This window comes from Astyanax mexicanus, chromosome 16 (assembly GCF_023375975.1).
Source record: "Astyanax mexicanus isolate ESR-SI-001 chromosome 16, AstMex3_surface, whole genome shotgun sequence".
NCBI classification, from domain to species: Eukaryota; Metazoa; Chordata; class Actinopteri; order Characiformes; family Acestrorhamphidae; genus Astyanax; species Astyanax mexicanus.
Genome location: NC_064423.1, coordinates 34929495 through 34949984, shown reverse-complemented (window position 1 = coordinate 34949984; position 20490 = coordinate 34929495). Strand labels below are relative to the sequence as shown.

General features: G+C 37.1%; 1 protein-coding gene across 17 annotated transcripts in view; it reads right to left on the bottom strand.

Annotated features, from left to right (window-relative positions):
• Positions 1 to 18496, bottom strand: part of mical2a (microtubule associated monooxygenase, calponin and LIM domain containing 2a) — an 80136-nt gene extending 61640 nt beyond the window's left edge. For 11 of the 17 annotated variants that reach the window (XR_007424885.1, XM_015607222.3, XM_049465820.1 and 8 more), the window contains exon 1: positions 18320 to 18496. The gene's annotated coding sequence lies outside the window, so the exon portion shown is untranslated. The remainder of the gene's footprint in view (positions 1 to 18319) is intronic. The other 6 variants (XM_022670049.2, XM_007254657.4, XM_022670046.2 and 3 more) reach the window with 3 other exon arrangements.
• Positions 18497 to 20490: the final 1994 nt, after the last annotated feature.

Sequence of the window (20490 nt, the reverse complement as noted above, 5' to 3'; positions counted from 1 at the left end):
CCTATCCCCTATCCCATAGTTACGCTCCGCAGGGGAAAGCTTGCGTGAGAAGAAGGCTACAGGAAACAATTTGGGTGGCGACCCACTACGCTGAGAGAGAACCGCGCCAACACCCGATTCGGAAGCGTCCACTTCCACTACGAAGGGAAACTCGGGATTAGGGTGCCTAAGTACAGGGGCTGAAGTGAACGCAGCTTTCAGCTCACTGAAAGCGCGATCCGCTTCGGTTGACCACTTCAGGATTTTAGCAGCCCCCTTAGTGAGAGCAGTAAGGGGCGCAGCAATGGAGCTAAAGTTACGGATGAACCGCCTATAAAAATTAGCGAAGCCAAGGAATCGCTGGAGTTCTTTAATGGTCTGGGGCACAGGCCAATTAGTAACGGCAGTTACTTTCTCATCGTCCATAAGGACACCGGAGGAACTGATAACATAGCCGAGAAATGTGACCCTTTGAGTGTGGAACTCACATTTCTCGGCTTTGGCAAACAGGCTATGTTCTCTCAAGCGCTGGAGAACTTGGCGGACATGCTGGATGTGTGTGTGAAGATCTGGGGAGTAAATAAGGATGTCGTCTATAAAAAGGACAACGGAGTGATTAATTAAATCGCGGAATATGTCATTCATAAACGACTGGAAGATGGCTGGGGCGTTAGCGAGACCGTAACTCATGACCAGGTATTCATAATGGCCGTTGGTGGTGGAAAACGCTGTTTTCCATTCATCACCTTCCCTGATGCGAATGAGGTTATAAGCACTACGGAGATCGAGTTTGGTGAAGTACACGGCATTACGTAACTGTTCTAGAGCTGCTGGGATTAACGGGAGCGGGTAAGCGAACTTTTTGGTAATGTCGTTTAAGCCTCTGTAATCTATGCAGGGTCTCAAACCCCCATCCTTCTTCTTCACGAAGAAGAAACCGGAACCAACAGGGGATTTGGATGGGCGAATGAAACCCTGCGCAAGAGCTTCACTAACATACTCTTCCATAGCCTTCTCCTCATCACGAGACAATGGGTACACACGAGCCTTGGGCAGTACAGAACCCTCTATTAAATCAATAGAGCAATCATAGGGGCGATGCGGAGGTAACTCGGTAGCTTTAGCTTTACTAAACACATCAGAAAAATCATAGTACTCGGAGGGAATAGCAGGGGTATCTACAGAATTAGGGCTTTCAACAGAGGTAGATTGCAAAGAGAGTGAATTTAAAGATAAACAGTTCTCACGACAGAAAGGAGACCAGGCAGTGATGTCTCCCAGGCTCCATGAAATGACGGGGTCGTGTGTCTTTAGCCATGGCGCTCCCAAAACCAGTGGATGTTCCGTGCGTGGGAGCACATAGAGAGAGAGCTGTTCCACATGTAGAGCGCTGGCTTGAAGGGTGAGAGGAAGAGTCTGCAGGGTCACAGGTTTGGAGCGTACAGTCTTTCCATCGATGGCATGGATGGAGATCGACTTGGGGAGAACTTTCGTGGGTATGGCGTGCTCCTCCACCAGGTCCAGGCTGATAAAGTTCCCCTCCGACCCAGAATCTACAAGCGCTGAGACACAAAACACATCCGTTGGAGTGGTAATAATAACAGGCAACATGAAACATTTTTCTTTAAGTTCAGAAACTGGGGTACATACCACGTTAGCGCGTGGAGTACTCTCCACGCGCTGTCCCAGAGCAGACGCTTGAGCAGAATTGGGCCGGAGTTCACAGTTAGCCCTCAGATGACCTGAACCACCACAATAGAGGCACAGGTGAAGGCGCATGCGACGCTGCCTCTCAGCGACGGATAGTCTGGATCGTGTGATATCCATGGGTTCAGAGATGGGTGCAGGCGCAAATTCCGGAACTGGATTCCCGGACTGGAGTAGTGCAGGGCGAACCGCAGGAGTGTGGCTAACAGCTTTGGGCTTACGGGAAAGGAGCTGATCCACACGGATAGACAGAGCGATCAGCTGATCCAGGGTGAGTGAGTCGTCCTTGCATGCAAGTTCTCTTTGAATCTCGGGGTTAAGTCCGTGTCGAAACATGGAGATGAGAGCAGGGTCGTTCCAACCGCTGCTAGCAGCTAACGTACGGAACTCCAGCGCAAAGGCTGCCACAGATAGTTTACCTTGCTTCAAGGTAATCAGAAGCTCTCCACTAGATTGCCCATAGCGTGTATGATCAAAAACGCTGCGAAAAATAGACAAAAAAGTGTCGTAGCTGGATTCAGAAATGTTCTCCCAAATAGCTGTAGCCCAGTCCAAAGCCTTGCCAGACAACCGAGAAATTATAAACCCGATTTTAGCTTTATCAGAAGCAGGAGGTGAGTTGCTGAAAAACACGGAGCACTGGAGCAGAAATCCATTACACTTCTCAGTGTTACCGTCATAGACTTCGGGTTTACACACAGTGAAAAAGGGAATAGTGGTTTTGTTAGGGCTGGCTACAGGGCTAACCACTGGGCTAGGGTTCTGGGGTGACAAACCCCGGAGGTGACTCATAATCTCGGCTAGCTGCTGCTGTTGGTTAACCTGGTGGCGTGCTAGCTCGTCAACAGCTTGAGTCACACCAGCGAGTGTTTGCTGGTGCTGACCTAAAAGCCGACCCTGGTTAGCCAAACCAGACTTAATAGACTCTGTATCCGCAGTCTCTGTCATTACGGCCGAGTATCTTGTCAGGGCCAGACAGGAATGAGACTGGTGCAGATACAATAAAATAACTTTTATTAAAGTTATAGAGTAGACAGGGGTAGTCAACAGAAACAGGGTCAGTACCAAAAATGCACAGTGTAGAGAAACCATACCATAACCGGAGGACAGTCCAGAGTTCATACACGGGTAGGCAGTATCACAGGGTAGGCAAAAATCCAGAGTACAATAAACAGTCCAGGTCATACACGGTAATCCAACACAAGGGAGCAGGCAAAAATCAAAGTCGGTAGAAAACAAAAACAAGATCATACACGGAAGATAGCAAGGGCAAGAGAAACGCTTTGTATTGTAGGATTTACCAAACAGATACTCGGCGAGGTGTGAGTGTGAGCATGGTCCTTAAATACACAGAGTAATCAGTACTCGGGACTTCCTGGTGGCGTCATGTGACGTGTCATGTGATCGGGAGTGTGTGTTGTGTCATGGAGTGGTGCGTTCTGGGTATTGTAGTTGTTACTGTGAGAATCGCAGATAGAGCTGGATGTGGGAGACACAGACGTGCTTTCAGCACCAGACATGACAGTGATATCATCATTATCGTGGGCAAAGTATCGTGATAATATTGTATCGTACTGTATATCTAAATTAAAAGCTGTAAGATGTATACCAAACATTCCCTACACTATATGTTCAAATATTTGTGAACACGCCTTCTAATAAATGTATTTAGATATTTTATGTTGCACTCATAGCTGACACAGGTGTGTCACAAAGATTCTCTAGTCCATGTAGAGATACACTGTCAAAAGAATGGGATTTTCTATTTAAGATAATCAAAACAAACCAATTGGCACCAGACCTTTGCCAGGCATGGACAAGAGGGTATAAGGCCACCGAGCTAAGTAGTATAAGTAAGTAATGCCTTTGTAGGTGAATGCAATCAAATGCTTACAGCAATGCTCCAAAAAAGTAAAAACATTCCCTGAACAACACAGACAGTTACTCCAACCAAAGAAGTATAATTGATTTTGAAAGAACAATGAATGAGTAAATGTTCCAATGCTTTTTTCCATTAGGATTATTACTAAGGTAGCGCACTGTATGATGTTTTACCTCATTTGTTTTTATCCATATATAGATATATAGATATATATTATAAGACTTTTTTTTATAAGACAGATATGCAGTCACAGTCACAGCAGCAGCAGGAGCAGCAGCAGAGTTAACAGAGCGTTCAGGCTGGAGCTGGTTTCCGCTCATCTTTTCAGCGCCCTGTTTTGCAGCCAGTGGCCTCTAAGCGAGGACGTGTCAGCTCATGTGGCATGGGTGTTAGATGAACTCCCCTGAGAGACAGACAAGCTAACACTCACCCAAACTGCATTCCAGCACACGCATGCCTGACATAGCTCAGCACAGACACGCCCTCCCTCTGCTCCTACTGGCTGCAGCTCAGAGATATGGCCATCAATCACGAGATGCACCTACCCCTGAGGGCCTTATTTCCACATTAGCATGCGTGTTTATTATGCCGAAGTGCGGATGCGCTTCAACTGTGACTGATAGCAGGATTGACAGAGACGAGTCATGGTTACTTAAATTAGCCAGTTACGCAACGTGTGAAAACATTAACACCTGAAGTGAACAGAGCTGACTGCTCTGCAGTAAACAAACAACAGTTTCCCTACAGTCCATTTGAACGACTACACAAGATTGCTAATAAAATATACTGGTAAATAGTCAAAAAGTAACTGAAGAAATTTAATAAAAAAAAAAAGACATATTATTAGGGCTACAATTTATTTATCATTTGTGCCTGGAAACTTATGTAAATTATATAACATTTTTAACATATATAACGGGTAACACCTCATTACATCTTATTAGAACAAAACAGGTTGCGTGTATTTCGCACTATAAGGCACACTATCAATGAACGTCTATTTTTTGGTCTATTTTCTTACATAAGTCGCATTTTGCTACAATAGTACAATATTAGCTAGCAGTTGATCCCACGTAGCTAAAGGCTGATAATACCCACCTCTAAACGGCGAAAGAGCTAGCACTTAGCACTTAGCGGCTAATGCTAATACTGGTCCAACTTCAGTGCTGGAGGACTAAACTGAAACTCCTGTATAATGATGCACTTCAGCAGAGTGACTTTACTGTTTCTGTTTGCTGAAACAGATACAGATACTAATACCAATGTAACAGATGACTATAAGTTCAGATTTTTTATTTTAGATTCAGGAAAAAACTAAAATGGTCACAATATAGTAACACATGCAAATAGGGAAGCATAATAATCCCACATTGCAGATATGCTGCAATCATCATTAAAGCATCATCTAATGATGCACAAGCATATCAGTACCTGCTTTATAGTACCTGTGCTCTCTGTTGCACTAAGTGCCTGTATGTTTAGTATACAAAGTATATTTGGTATAAAATTGGAACACAGCCTTAGTTTGATGTGCTCTTGATTGTTGAAGTAAGTGGGTGAATTTGGCCAGACCCAAGGAGCTCCCTTAAACCTTCAGAACCAATAAGAAAATAATGAAGAGTCTATATTAAAGAATCAGTCTTTCTGTTGTCTGCAAAATAATTTACTTTATGACAAAGAATTTCATGGGGTGGCACATGACTGTATAACTGTGTGTACTGTGTCTGCACTACACTGTCATATTTGGTAAATTGTCTAATATCTGCTGTATTTATTGCACAACTTTCTGTTGTCTATATCGTACTGTCTTGTTTCACAGTTGCACTGTGTTGGTCCTGGAAAAATTTAATTTCTTTCCAATTTGTGTGGCAAAATCATACTCATGAATCTGACAATAAAAGCCTCTTGAACCTGAAAGTTGTATCATTAAAAGAAACTGCCTGACGAACAAGCAATATAGGAATGTAATTGGTTTACCACAAACATGACAGCTGGCTCTAAATTGAAACTCCAAGAACCAGATTTAATGTGCGACTATCTCATATGATCTACCACCGCTAGTTTAATCAAAACATGTTAATAATAATTAATGATTTTAGGCTATTAGATCCACTTGCAGGTAGGGGTGGGCGATATGGCTCTAAAATAATATCACGATATTTCAGGGTATTTTTGCGATAACGATATACTTGGCGATATAGGAAAACAGAAAAATAATTCATTAATTTTAGGAATATAGTATAAGAGTATAACAGTATAATCATAATGTGGCAAAAAAAAATAATATAGCATGAAATAATTTAATGCAGCAAAAAAGATTGCAGGATATGTAGTGCATGCATATAAACTGCAAACTAAAACAATTATACAATAAATACACTTAAATCTTGACAGTAAATAATAGACTACTTTTAAGATCTCTATTATCACGATATGGATTTTTAATATCACGATATTTCTGTGTTACGATATATTGTACACGATATAATATTGCCCACCCCTACTTGCAGGGTCCTTTTCTCGTGAATTAATGAAAAGCCAGTAGCACAAGCTGCCCTAATGGTTTGCTCTTTGGGCTGAGGCTGCATTGTGCTGGTTTAAATACCATGACTTCACCATCTGACAGAATGGAAAGCGGCGTTGTGGGCAGACGACAGCAGCCCACAGGATACCAGTAAAACACAAATCACATCCATGCGCATATACACAGAAAGAGACGAACACACACACACACACACACACACACACTCACACACTCACATACTCACATACTCACACAAAGAAATGAACATCAAAGCATAAGTTGGATACAAAGGGGAAAGTGGCCATGATAGCCTTTGATTTATAAAGGGAATAGCAGTGGGATAATTTTAAAAGCTTTAAAACCTTATGAGCCATCTCTCAAACATACAATAGTTCCTATGATAACTTTTTACCCACACAAAACAGAAAGATAAAGATATTCAAAAGAACACATTTTCTGAGGTAGGCTGTCTTTTTCACTGCATTATCTGTGATGTTCAGTTGATCTATGGAATGGAAAGAGCAGACCAACCTGTAGAGTACACCATATCTCTATCAAAGCACACATTATCAGTTTTCTTCAGCAAGCAGGAATTCCAGGCATGCAAAATATGCACCTGTAAAATATGTACAGCCCTAGCACTTATCTTACCCTAGCTTAGATAAGTTGGCTTGATGACGTTTGCTCTTCCCACTTACACCAGATGACTGAAAGAGGGAAAATACAGATAGCAGAGATTACAGTGCATGTTTCTGTACAATGTAAAAGTCAAACATATGGATATATCTCATTTTAATAGTTTTGCAGTGTGATGTGTAAATCCAAGTGTGCTGTTTTTGCATTACTGTACTGTGGGAGCATCCAATGACCTTTGTTTAAATACAGTCACTAGAATTATCTAAGGAAAATATCCTCGGCAGAAAGATGCTAAATTATAATTAAGGTGAGGAACTGAAACAAATTATTCATTTGAATTCTTGTGCTAAAAGGTATGCTCTTAATACTACTTACAACAAAGTATCCCTAGAACTGTACTACTTCGTTAAGACATGAATAAAAATGTATATTTAAATATTTAAACTAACTTTAAATATTTAAACTATATTTAAACTAAAAGTCTAGGTTCATTCCAGTCAGTGGTGAACCTGAACACACCTAATTTCCAGACCAACACACCGAGTAGCGTAGATATATTTACAAGCACTATTGGGTGATTCTCACGAAAAACAGATTTAAAAGGGTTCACACTTGAAAAATTTCAAAAGGCATTTAAATATAAAATTTCTTTTTGTTATGCAAGACTAGGGTCTGAACTTTTTAGAAATACTTTTTTTTTTTAATTTTATAATTTTTTTCTGTATATTTTGCACCATTTTAGTCAGTCAGAGCACACACATTCTCAGTACCGCAACATGATAACACAGAACAGATATGGTTTAAAAGTTACACATTTGTTACTTTTTAAATAGATATTATTAACAGTTGTGCTCATATGTGTATATAACCCAGAAAATATTATATTTATAAGTTTCCCATTTTTTTTTATTTTATGATTTGTCTCATTACCGCAACAGATTTCATGATTCATGTCCTGTCTTTTCAGTATATTTAACTGAAAAATTACATGTATAATTTCTTATTTAGTACAGATGACCTATGAAGAAATACAATTTATCCAAATACCATTATAAACTAGAATTTGTTTTATAACAGTAAAATAATTAGTAAATAAATATGTGTTGCGGTAAAGAGAATGGTGTTTCGGTAAAGAGAGTCAATGTTTCGGTAAAGAGAGTCATTACAAGGATTCCTACTTAATTAACAATAACACTTTACACAACAAACACAGAGTGTGAATGCTGTGAATAAATAACAAATTCTAATGATGTACTTCTTGAGTTTTGTATGGAGTAGTAATATTGAACAAAATGTGGTATTTGCTGTTGAAAATTATTCTCAGTAAGACTCAAGCTGTGAAAATATCCTATTTTGAACTGTGTATTTTAATAAAACAAATTTCAACATACCTCATTAGACATAAATTCCTTAAAACTTTAAACATCACTGTATAACTAAATTGAAATGGAATGTTTAAATACAAATAAGTAATTCAACATCTCATAAAACAACTTTTTTATTAAGTATTAATTTCATGACAGATATAAACATCAATGTACAACTAAATTGAAATTAAATATTTAAGTATGAAACAAGCAATTCAACATCTCATTAAACATCTTTGTATTAAGCATTAATCTCATGAAAAATGTAAACATCAATGTGCAACTAAATTAAAATTAAAGATAAAATTAAAGAAAGTTGTTTAATGAAATGTATATATGTGTGTATATATATAAATTTCATATATATAATATATACATTTCATGAAACAACTTTTATTGTTATAAACTGTTAATAAAGGTTGTTTCATAAAATGTGTGTGTATATATATATATATATATATATATATATATATATATATATATATATAGATACATATAAACAGTTTATAACAATAAAAGTTTATAAAAATAAATTTCATGAAACAACCTTTATTAACAGTTTATAACAATAAAAGTTGTTTCATGAAATGTATATATTATATATATGAAAATTATATATTATATATATATATATATATATATATATATATATATATATATATATATTATTATTATTATTATTTTTATATATTATTTTTATATCTTATGCGGAAGTTATATGGGTGTCACTGCCCTGCTACATAAATCTGTTTTTTATCTGAAATTGCATCATGTATTGTTTTATATATTGTTTATTATAAGTAAATAAAGGCTTTTTTATGAAACAATATATATATATATATATATATAAGTTCATGTCACTTAAAACATTAATTTCTCTTTACCGCAACAGTGAATCTCTCTACCGCAACAGGCCTTAAATTGTTGCGGTGTATGAGAAGGCTGTTGCGGAGTATGAGGGACCTTAACCTTCTTTGATCTCTGTGGGGCCACCATGATGCCTGGCTAAACTTTTGCTAGCTTTTTGTATTTAGACTTTAAAAACCTTAAAAATTCCCAAAACACAATAACATTTTCATTTTTTTAAACATTAAAAACTAGCTGTTTCGGTAATGAGAAACAAAAAGTTGTGTATGCTCGCTGACAACCAAGTTTTTAACATTTATCTGGAGAGGTATAAAATTAGGTGCTTACCTGGTAGCCATCTTGGGTGTCATACTAAAAGGTGTCCCCCCTCTCAAAATGGCTGTTTTTTTTTCTGTTCCTTGTGGTCTTAAATGGTGCTTGAAAATTGTTGCGGAGGCTGAGAACATTGGTTCTGACCAAAGTTATTTTTCTAAATATTTTCTTTTCTTTTACCAATGAATTCCAAGTAATACATTTTTATTGACTGTAACAATTTACTTTATGAGATACATTTAAGTTTTTTATTATTTATTTATTTTAAATATTAAAATTGTGTAATTGAAGAGCCGAGATTCAGCAATGGACGCGTTGCGGTACTGAGAATTTCACACTAAATTATAAAAAATACATAATTTAAAATATCACAATGTCTACTTTTAATCACTTCCAATATAGCCTTTGATGAGATGTTTATAAACCAGTGTTTCCCAAATTGATAGCATTTACCTGTTCATCACACTCCTTAATGCCACCTCATTAGTCTGATTTCGTGAGAATCACCCTATTGCTAATTAAATGATGCAGGTGGAAGGCATCAAAACATGGTTTGTGCAGGGTGTAAGGAAGGACCCTTAACCTTTGTTTTAAAGGTCTTTTCCAACAGCGAAGTTGTATGGAAGTGTGTGAGAACGTAAAAATAATAATGTAACTTTCTTGTGTTAATTCTTCATGTAAATACATATTTTCACTAATGGTAGGTCGAGTCTTTCTTGGACAATTACAACATCAATTCTCTGAAAATGTCTTTCATATCTTAACAAAACCTGTAATTAAAACCAAAATGATTCCAAATTGGACCTTCCGATTAAATAAATAAGTATTGACACCCAGCCCTATTCAAGTACACATTACACAATCATAGAACTCTATAACTCCACAACGGTAATAATCAATAGTATGGCTACAAGTATACCATGTTTTATCCATCCATTTGTGTAAATATCACAAATACAGAGTGTATACTGAACAAATGCAAAAGAAAGTCTTTCATTTTTCATTTGAAATAATTAGTTTCTGACAGATTAATAACCCTGCCAGATACATTTTGATAAATGTTGCATGTATAGTGTACAGATAAATGTACAGTATGTGCACTATTCAAATGACAGATCCCTTTTTTACATAAGTGGAAGTCAAATATAACCAGAACAAACAAAAAAAAACGTCCTGTCCGGAGCAAACAAACAGCACTGAAACTAATTACGTCTGCACTAACAATTTACGTAGGCAGTCTTTTGTGAGAATTTAAGAGCATGCGGCTCTCCTTAAACACAATTTAGCTCTGCTTTCACTCCTGGCAAGTTAGGGCCACACCTCAGTCTCTGGCATGAATGAAGTAATGGCAAGGAATTAATGAGGCCAGGCCACACTCCACTCCAACCGACACTCCACACGGCATAGGAAGTTCCATGGCACGAAACCCACCATCAGCAGGCCAACTACAGGCTGGGAGAAAAACACACCAAGCGTGTGGACATGCAGTCCTGCTGCTGCTGTTGCTAGAGAGTGCTTCCGACTATCAGCCCAAAACAAAAGGAAGCTGATGTCAGTGGGGAAGCAGAGTGAGTGCTGGGAGTTACACGTAATGTTCTTAATTGCTGAGAGCTATGAAGAAAACCAGGAAGGAACCCCTGGACCCCCACCTCCTCGTGATATGCAGGATTCGCGCCTGCGAGCGGCACTGAAAGGCGCTGAAAACATTGTTTCCCAGCGTCCCTCTGGACATGGCCTGTCCTGCGAACTCTCTCCCTGTGTCTCGTAAACTCAGAGAAAACTGGCCACTTCTCCTCAGACTGGAGCCAAAACAAAGGGAAGTCATCTTGGACCAGAGAGCAAACATTGTGTTATCTGGCCGGGCTTATATCATCGGTCTTGCGGAGAGAAAAATCGTTAATTCACACAGAAGCGAGAGCTGGGATGGGAAGCAGCTGTGTGCTGTCTGAGAGCCTGTCTGAGCTTTTTAGATGGTGGAGAACATACTCTCCTCTTAGAGGCCAGAGCCCAGATTTATACAGAGACACTTAGGAAGGATACACTGTCCAATTATTTAAAGTTTAAGTTACTGTACACTTGGAATGTCTTAAAAACTGCCTATAAAGCTTGGAAGAGAGTGAATTTCCTATAAAAACTGCAAGTGTGAATGCAGATTAGTATTTTTATTGTGATATAGGAGCTGGTTGCTAAGTTGTTGCTACAGCATAGGAGTTGGTTGCTATGGTCATGCTATGTTATTGATATGATATAGGTTAGGCTGTTGCTATGGGCTTTATAAGGTGCTCCTAAGACCTTCTAAGGTGTTGCAATGTGGTTGCTAAGATGTTATTAATCTTAAGCTGTTGGTTAATAAAATGTGGCTACAATCTTTGCAAAGGTTTTGGTAGGCAGGTGATTTGGTAACAGGTTGGCTGGAGGTTGCTAAGTGGTTGCTAAGGAATCACTACAATGTATTAGTAGGATGCCAAGGTGTTGACAGGTGATTGCTAAGGTGTTGCTATACTTAAGCTGTTAGTTGCTATAACTACAAAGGTGTTGTTAGGCAGTTGATTTGGTAACAGGTGTGTTAATTAATGTGTTGCTAAGCTGTTCATAGGGTGTTGATGGGTTGATGCTTAGGGCTTGCTATGAGCTTGCTAATGTGATGCTATAGCAAGAGTTGGTTTTATGGTGTTATGGTGTAGGTGTTGGTTACTGAGCTGTTGATAGCAGGTATTGTAAGGAAATTGGTAGTTAAGGTGTGTCTAGATACTTGCAAAGGGTTTTCTTGGGTGAACTGTTCAGTAGTGTCTAAGGGTTTGATTTGTGGTTGATAAGATGTTGCTAGAGGGTTCCTAATGTGTTGTTATGTTTTATCATGTTAATACTTTTGTACTATGGAGTTTAAAACTATCTGGTTAAATGGTGGAATAATCAGAATAATTCTTAAAGAGAACAATAATCTTCATTCATTGCAAATGTGTTCTATGAAACATCATACAGGTGGCTGTACCAAGATTAATGGTGCCTACAATTCTCACATGGCATTTTAAAATAAGCTCAATGTGTGACCTAAAACTTAAGCAGTGGCTTCTACAATACGTCCTGAAAGATACAATAAACCATACAAAGAAGTACCAGCTGGATTGTCGGCTGGTTTAGGGCAGAAACTGAATTGAAACTCAGTTCTAGTTACACACTTTCTGTGATGGGCTCTATATATCAGCTTGCATTACTGCTGCTGGGCAGAACGAGCAGGCCAGCAGAATGGGTAAAGAAGATGACATGCTCAGAATAGACAGGTTTCATGTATCAGGAGGGAAAACACATGATCCTGAGATGTCTTTTAGAGTTTTAGAGTTAAGCTGAGTGATCACCACAACATTTCAGGCTCCAGTGAAAGTTTTAGTGAATTCTTACAACATAAGTGAGTATAAAATAACACAGAAATGAACACTACAATGATTATATGTGTGTTTGTTCTAGAGCATGAGAATGTAAAAATACTAGGAAAATGATTGACTTAATTGGAGAGTGGAGAGAAGAGAGAAGGTAGATTAAACTAGCTTACATTAAGTCTTACAGTTGAAAAAATGGCAATATCAAATGAATGAATCAAAGCCATATTGAACGCACAAAAAAACAGCCAGTTTTCCGTGAAGTTTTACACAAAAAAGACAAAACAAAAGACAGCCAGTTGTAAGGTAAACAAACATATGCTAAGGCTAAGCTATCACCTCTAGCATTACTATCTTAGACCTGTCTAGCTCGTGTCTTTCAACTGGAAATCAGCCAATTGGCAAAGTGGTAGTTAACTGAACTGACCAAGCATGATAAGTGGTGCTAAATGATTTTATTTGATGAACCTGAACCTGCTGTTTACCAGCTCTCACTGTCAGCATTCTTTATAGCAGTGCATTGAAACACATTGCAATGCTATTGATGTTTATCTGCATCACATGCTGGATTGCTGCCTTCTGTAGAAATCTGATGACTAGGCTTAGATATTATTTTTCAGAAAATCAGAATTCATTATTCAGTCCTGTATAATTGACTGTACTCTGAAGGCTGGTGATCCAATCTGCCAGGCAGAACTCTTGACCTTCATCTTCCTCTTCCGGACCATTTTGCCAAGTTTGACAGACAGGAAATATAGACTCACTTCCAGAAACAAAGTCTGAGGAAATGCCCCAGCTGAGGAAAATCACAGTGCCTGAGTCCCATCTACAATTCCAACTCCAACACAGCTAAACAGCACTGTTCTCTGTATAAATTGGATGTAATCCAGCTGGCCCTATTCCAGTAAGAATAGTTTTACATGAAAATGTGGGGTAATGTGAAATTACAGCATTTAATCTTCATATTACTGAGCTGAACACAGCTTAAAAACCTGTAGATTTGAGCAGGAATGCATGTTACTGCATGCCATAATATTAATTCAATAAAAAATGTATGAGTAATATTTTAACCACTGTTTTGCAAGTGGACAAAAAATGGACAGAGAATTTCACACCACCCACCATGGACACATGTCACTGAAGAACTGAGAAGTGAGAAAGACGTGAACTACCTACACTAAAAAACAAAAAAGTCACTGAACTATCATATGAATTATTCAGGTGTAATGGTGATGTGTAAATCAATGAGCAACTTATATCAAGCTCTCTCAACCCTAATAAATTAGTTATTCACATTACCTCCTCCTCATTTAAAACCAATCCCATTTGAGTAACTTATAACAAACTCACAAATACTGTGTTGAATACTGTATATACCTGTTTTTGGTTTTTGTGTGCTCAACTGGCGCTTCATTTCTAGGATAATGGTTTTTATACAATCTCAATATCTACTGTAAGCTTCATGAAGCTAGCTGGAGAATACTATCAGTCTGTTTTTCCACAAACCATGTGTTTAAATCAAAGTCTGGTTAAACCACTAATTACAGGCTGGGACGCTGGTACTCAGCTGTTTTTTCACTCAAAAGTTACCAAGGTTGCATCAGAAAATATTGACTAAATTACTAGAGAAATATATTAGAAATACATTAAAACACACAAGAAAATCATTTCAGTGTCACTAGATCATTCCAAATGTATAAAGAGTCAAAGGTCAGCTATTTCTCACCGCTCACCTAACAAATACAAACCGACTTCACTAAAGTATGGATTTTGGCTGGATTTTTGTGAGGAACCCAAATGAGGAGAGAACACATTCCCAGGCATTATTCACAGGCAGAGTCTTTGAATCAGGCAGCTAGACTTTCAAAGGGTCAGGCCGTGAAAGTAAACCTCTAAAATGACAAAGAACTGCTGCCTGCCTTATTGACATACAGCCTATGTACGTTTGAAAAGATTCATCTCTTGCCAAAAGTCATTTCCAATGATAATACAAGCGTGCTTGTATCAACATGGCACAGCTCCTGAACAGAAATTCCTCTGTCAATAGAAACACATGGACTAACGTCTGAAAAATGAGGACATTGGAGCACAGACTGTAAAGAACTACGAAGCAGCCGACTGTAAACAGAGGCGCCTGCTCTAAATACGTCTTAAGACTGATGCAACTCTACAACACGGAGGCCAAAAGCAGCAAGCATTCCTGAATAAATTCCAAAGAAATAATAATTTAACTGAATTTTTTATAGAACAGCATTTATCAGAATTTGGGGGTGTGGACCAGTCTGAATTTTTGATGCAAGAATCTGACTACCGCAGTCATTCTGATGAACTGGGCATGGTACATTTGAGGTGGTAAGTTAGTAATGCGTGTTTTCAGCCCACTCTCAGCAATAAAGCAGAGCTTTGAACCATCTGGGGAAAACTGTGGTAAAAAGAGCGAGAAAGAGGGAGAGGTGCCATGTCGCAGGATGCAGTAGTCATTCCTTATTCAGAAGTGGGTGGAAAATGGCACAGTTTATGAGACTGGCTGTGATTTCCAGATCTTTCCAAGCAGCAAGTTTTTCCAATTCTCAATTTTTATTGGTGTAGAGATGGCACTGTGCCACTTATCTCATTTAATACTGAATCCCTGATCAATACTGACCTCATCTTTTCCTCTTTAAAGGAAAACAGATAAAAACACACCTGCATTTTCCAGGCCACATATACACAATGACACTGTTTACACCTAGTCACTTCATATCAATAGTACCTGGATTGTATCTTGATAAGATTTTAGTCATATGTATTTACCATCATTGGTTCCTAAAAAAAGACAGATGTATTTACCCTGCTATAAAATGTGGCTCAAATATGTTTAAAACATCCTAAAGTGGTTTAAGCAATCAGATTTGTATCTGGTTTATAATAATTATTTTATAATAATTAGTATTAGAAATAATTCTAATACTAAAGAAGCATTAAGTGACCAGGTATAAACAGGCCCAATTTTTTGTGGACAGCCCTTCTAATGAAAACATTCAGCATCAATTGCTTACACATATGTGCAATTGCACATACACAGCTTGTCAGGTGCAGGCTAGGAAAGGGGTATAAAGCCCCCAGCATTTAGCTGTGGATCTGTGTTCTCTAGAATGATTATGTGCTTCAGCCAATACTTTTGAATGGGATACGTTGGGGTGGTGATCATCTAACATCCTGATCTCACTAACTAATGCTCTTGTCACTAAATGCAATCAAATACTCAATGCAATGCTATAAATCTAGAAGAGGACGTTAGAGTAATTCACTCCAACTAAAGCAGAATAAACTCCCTAATAATTCAATCAATTTCAGAAGAAAAAACAGATGATCAGGTGTCTCAATGTAAATAACACAAAGTAAAAAGTCAATTTTTAAGTTCAAAGTCCAAAGCATTGTGTTATTCCACTATACTTCACTATATGACATCTACAAGACAGATTCAGTTCCCTAACAGAAATGAAGTTACCTGCTGGGCTGTCCTTATGAATAGCATTTCTCTTCAGTGTAGAGCACTCTTCTCTTAGAACTGGACTAGAGTCAGAGACCGCACTCTAGCACTTCCTATTTCCTACTTCAGTCCATCTTTCACTACTCCCCCTCTCCAGTAGGCTATTTCACAACACCTAAATACACCTGTGGCACAGTTACGAGCCATGACTGCTGTGCTAAAGGCATTTTAGTTATGCAACACTTCCCTGCCTTTGGCTTTTATGATTAATATCTCCAGACACACTGCAGTAGGCTGTGGTATGTAAAATAGGAGGAAAAAGCAAGACTGTACCATCACTAATCCTGTAAAAGATAAAAACCTACATTTTAAATCCTCTAATCTCAATGGGAAAGCTTGTCTATAACTTATTTGGTGTTTAGACTACTGTGCTGGTCTTGGAGCAAAGTAGTTAAAAAGTGGTGATAAACACGAAAGAACTGGACTCTTGTCTGTTTCCATATAACCTTCTATCCCTTAAAGTGTTTTTACAGGAAAAAGAACAAAAATCCTCTTGATTTTCAACTTAAGTAAATTGAGAAAGATTTAGTTAATTTTGGGGCACTTATATTAGTCCATTCATCATGAAACTGTAATACGATGTGTAGTACAAAAAACATACCTTGAAAATTTAACATTTATATACCTGACTTTTTTTTTTAGCTAACAGATCCTTACATATAGCGGTCACAGCTTTAAACCCCCCTATTTAAATTAACAGTTAAGATAAAATAATATATATACTGAAAAATATATAAAAATAGCCTTAATCAATGGATTTTAAAATACTGCAGCCAGTGTTGCCCAAGCGTAGTAGTACGACAAGTGTCTCTTGGTACTTTTCCAGCATACAATAAATACGTCAGCAAATATTAGTTTGAAATATCGCCAAATCGTCTAAAAAAGCAAATATCAGGGTATTTTTGCGAAAACAATATTCTTGGAATATGATAAAACAACTGCAACAAAATGAATATTAAAATTTATTTGGTAATATTATTGCATACAATATGATATGGCACCCCCCTAACAGAGATTTTAATCAGACTTTAACAGAAGTCAAAAATTTAATGTGTCATGACACTAATAATGCACTGAATATTTATAGGACTGAAGTGAAATAAATGATACTTGACGGATATAATTTGGCATGATCTGTCTTTAGTAGACATTATTTAATGGAAAATGAGAACAGCAAAAAATTTTACCCTGATGGCTCATATGGACCTAAAATAATGACATAATATGTTTTAGGGTATTTTTGCATTAAGGATATTCAGAAATGTTGGAGATATGATAAGAAAAGGACCACCTCTAATAATATTGACACAATTACATTTACATTTAAGGCATTTAGTTGATGCTCTTTTTCAGAGTTGTGCCAATGTAGTGTTAGGAGTCTTGCCCAAGGACTCTTATTGGTGTAGCGCAGCATTCAGTCACCCAGACTGGGATTTGAACCACGGTCTCCCACATGATGTGGCAGATAGTTTACTGACAGGTAGTGGTGCTATCCACGGCACCACACCAACACTATAATGTAGGTTAGTTAACCTAAAGAACTACTGTCACATTCACATTATGTCAGTACTGAAAATTGATAAAATTGACATTAAAAGCTTGTTTTGTTTGACAGTGTCAGTGAATAAACTTGTAGCCATTAGTCTAAACTAAACTCAAAGAAATGAATCACATATGAGTAAAAATACAGAACTTACTGAGACAATACTGAAAATGGATAAAATGGAAATGAAAAGCTTGTTTTATTTGATAGAGTCAGTGAATAAACTTGTAGCCATTTGTTTAAACTACAAATAGTTCATTTAAAGAAATGAGTCACATATAAAGTAAAGTTACAGAACTTACTGAGACAAAACAGAGACAGCTTCACTTCAGCCATTAGTTCATATACGTTAACAATAAATTACTGACAGTCAGTGGAAAATAACGTTAATAAGCTAGGTTATTTAGCCAACGTTTTGTATAAGTTTATAAAAACTGGCGTTAAAAGCCAAATTCAACCAGATAAAATGAACCTGCCGCGCTGCCCGGCATCAGTCACAACTCTAAACAACCCCTCAGTACTGAAAACACTTCATATCTGTTATTAAATCCTAAATAAACCCGTTTTAATACGTTTTAATCCGCTTTACTTACCGTGTAAACAGCCGCAGTGGGACCGTTAACGTCCGTTGAATTGAAACACTTTCAAACTGCGTTAAAAAATTTCAAAATTCAAACCGCCGCGTGTTTCACAGCGCGAGCCTCGAGCCGGCGGCTCGCGCGCGGAGGCTCCATGATTTCTGAGCGAGGCTCAGCGCGCGCGTGGAGTAGCTCTGTCTCTCGCTTACTACCAGGAGTCATATGGGATTCGAATCATTTTTACAGAACCGATTCTTTTGAACTGCACTTTGAATCAGTGTTTTGACTTGGAGTTATGACTCACTTATGCCTTCATGAATACTATATACAGTACTATAAAAGTATGTAGTATAGTAAAAGATAAAGTCTACAATACAGGTTCCGAATAACAATTAACAGTACTTTCTGACTGTAATAAACATAGTTAAATGGTTAAATAATGTCCTAACTAATTATTAATTGACAGTAGTTAATTATTAGACATTAAACATTGATAATTTTAATATGTATGGACACTGTAAATTACATGTATGAAGTGATAAATAATATCTAAATTAGTGTTAATTAATTTATAAGTGGTGTGATTACTATGATTAATGTACCCTCTTTGTAAAATGTGAATGTTACTGAACCTGTGTTTAAAACAATTAATGTATTTTTATTAATATAACATTTAATTATTAACCGTTTCAGACCTTGTATCAATTACAAATGGACATTTTGCAGTTTATTTGTTCAAATATTTTGTTGCACAGAACACTAATTGAGACCTGAAATCTAACTGAGACCCATTAACCAGCCAATGAAACAGTAGCTTTTTTTTACTAAATTTCTGTGATTTAGAACATGTAATAAAGAATTTAGTTAATTGGATTCATTTTAATATAGATTTTATGTTAGGATAGCAGTGTCCTATTATGTGTGCATTACAGACAGAAGACAGCATTCTTATATTTTTCCATTACTGGAACATAACTCCAATCAAAATTTTCTTGTTATTTCACACAAAATGTATTTTGACTTGCCACTTTTTATTTGATCATTTTAACAGACATTAGTGTCAGACTAATTAATGACATTCTATTAAAAGATAGGTGAACCACAAGTTACACAAATGAGCTGATTAAGTGAAAGCCTTTTTTTTAATTATAAGGCTTCAGAGCCATAAGTAATCATGGTACTCTTAATATCACTTTGCAAGTATATTTGAAGGCAAATACATCTGTAATTTAAACAGTTGGAGGTCTAAAGTGCTACAGTTAGACTTCTTCTTCTTTTATTAAGTAATATTATATCTTGGATTTGTCCAATTCCTCTGTTAGATTATGACAGTCATAAACATTGTATACATTATATTTGATTCAGATTTATTGAATCTCCAGACAAGCCATGTTTATTCTCTTTTGCTCTAGTGTTTTTAGTAAACTAGCATGAGTGAGCTGGACGTTTTACCACAACATGGCTTGTATGTACAGAATATACAAAATATGGTAAAACAGGTTTGTTAGCTGTAAGCTTATCACACAGTCATAAGAATTGTGTACATGCTATTTGATTCAGTTCGATTCGTATACTGAACCAAAAAATGACTCATTCGCCAGCCAGGCACCTCTAGCATCATCCTGTAGATATGAGTTTCAGCAGAAAGGTTTATCTTTCTTCAGAAGAATTGTTTTTTTGTTTCAGTTGATTAAGATCAACAGGTGACTTTTCAGAAAGCACAGAGGGGTGGCTAAAATAAGCATCACTGTTAGTTCAATTAAATAACACCAAGACTTGAAAAAAGCAAAGGTAAAATAAACAACATCATCAGTTCCATATACACTGAAAAAAATATCTGTTGGCTCAACTTATCTCAGTCATGTTATCATTTTGCTTTAACTAACATATAGTATAAGCAAACAACTCATTTCTAAATCAGACTTAGTAGATACTTTGCACAGAAAACAGCAGATTTAAATGTATTATTGTTCCTTGTACTGTTCTATGGGATATGGCAGAAGTCATGTGATGCAATACTACTTCCTTTCTAATGTGGCATGTCAGTGTTTACAGTAGCCAACGGTCACTAAGGATTTATTACATATTTATTACATAAACAAACAGAAGCAGGCTGCTTGAATCATACTTCAGGATTCAAAATAATTGTTTTATTTTGTGGAAATTGTGCCATCTGGTGTTTAACA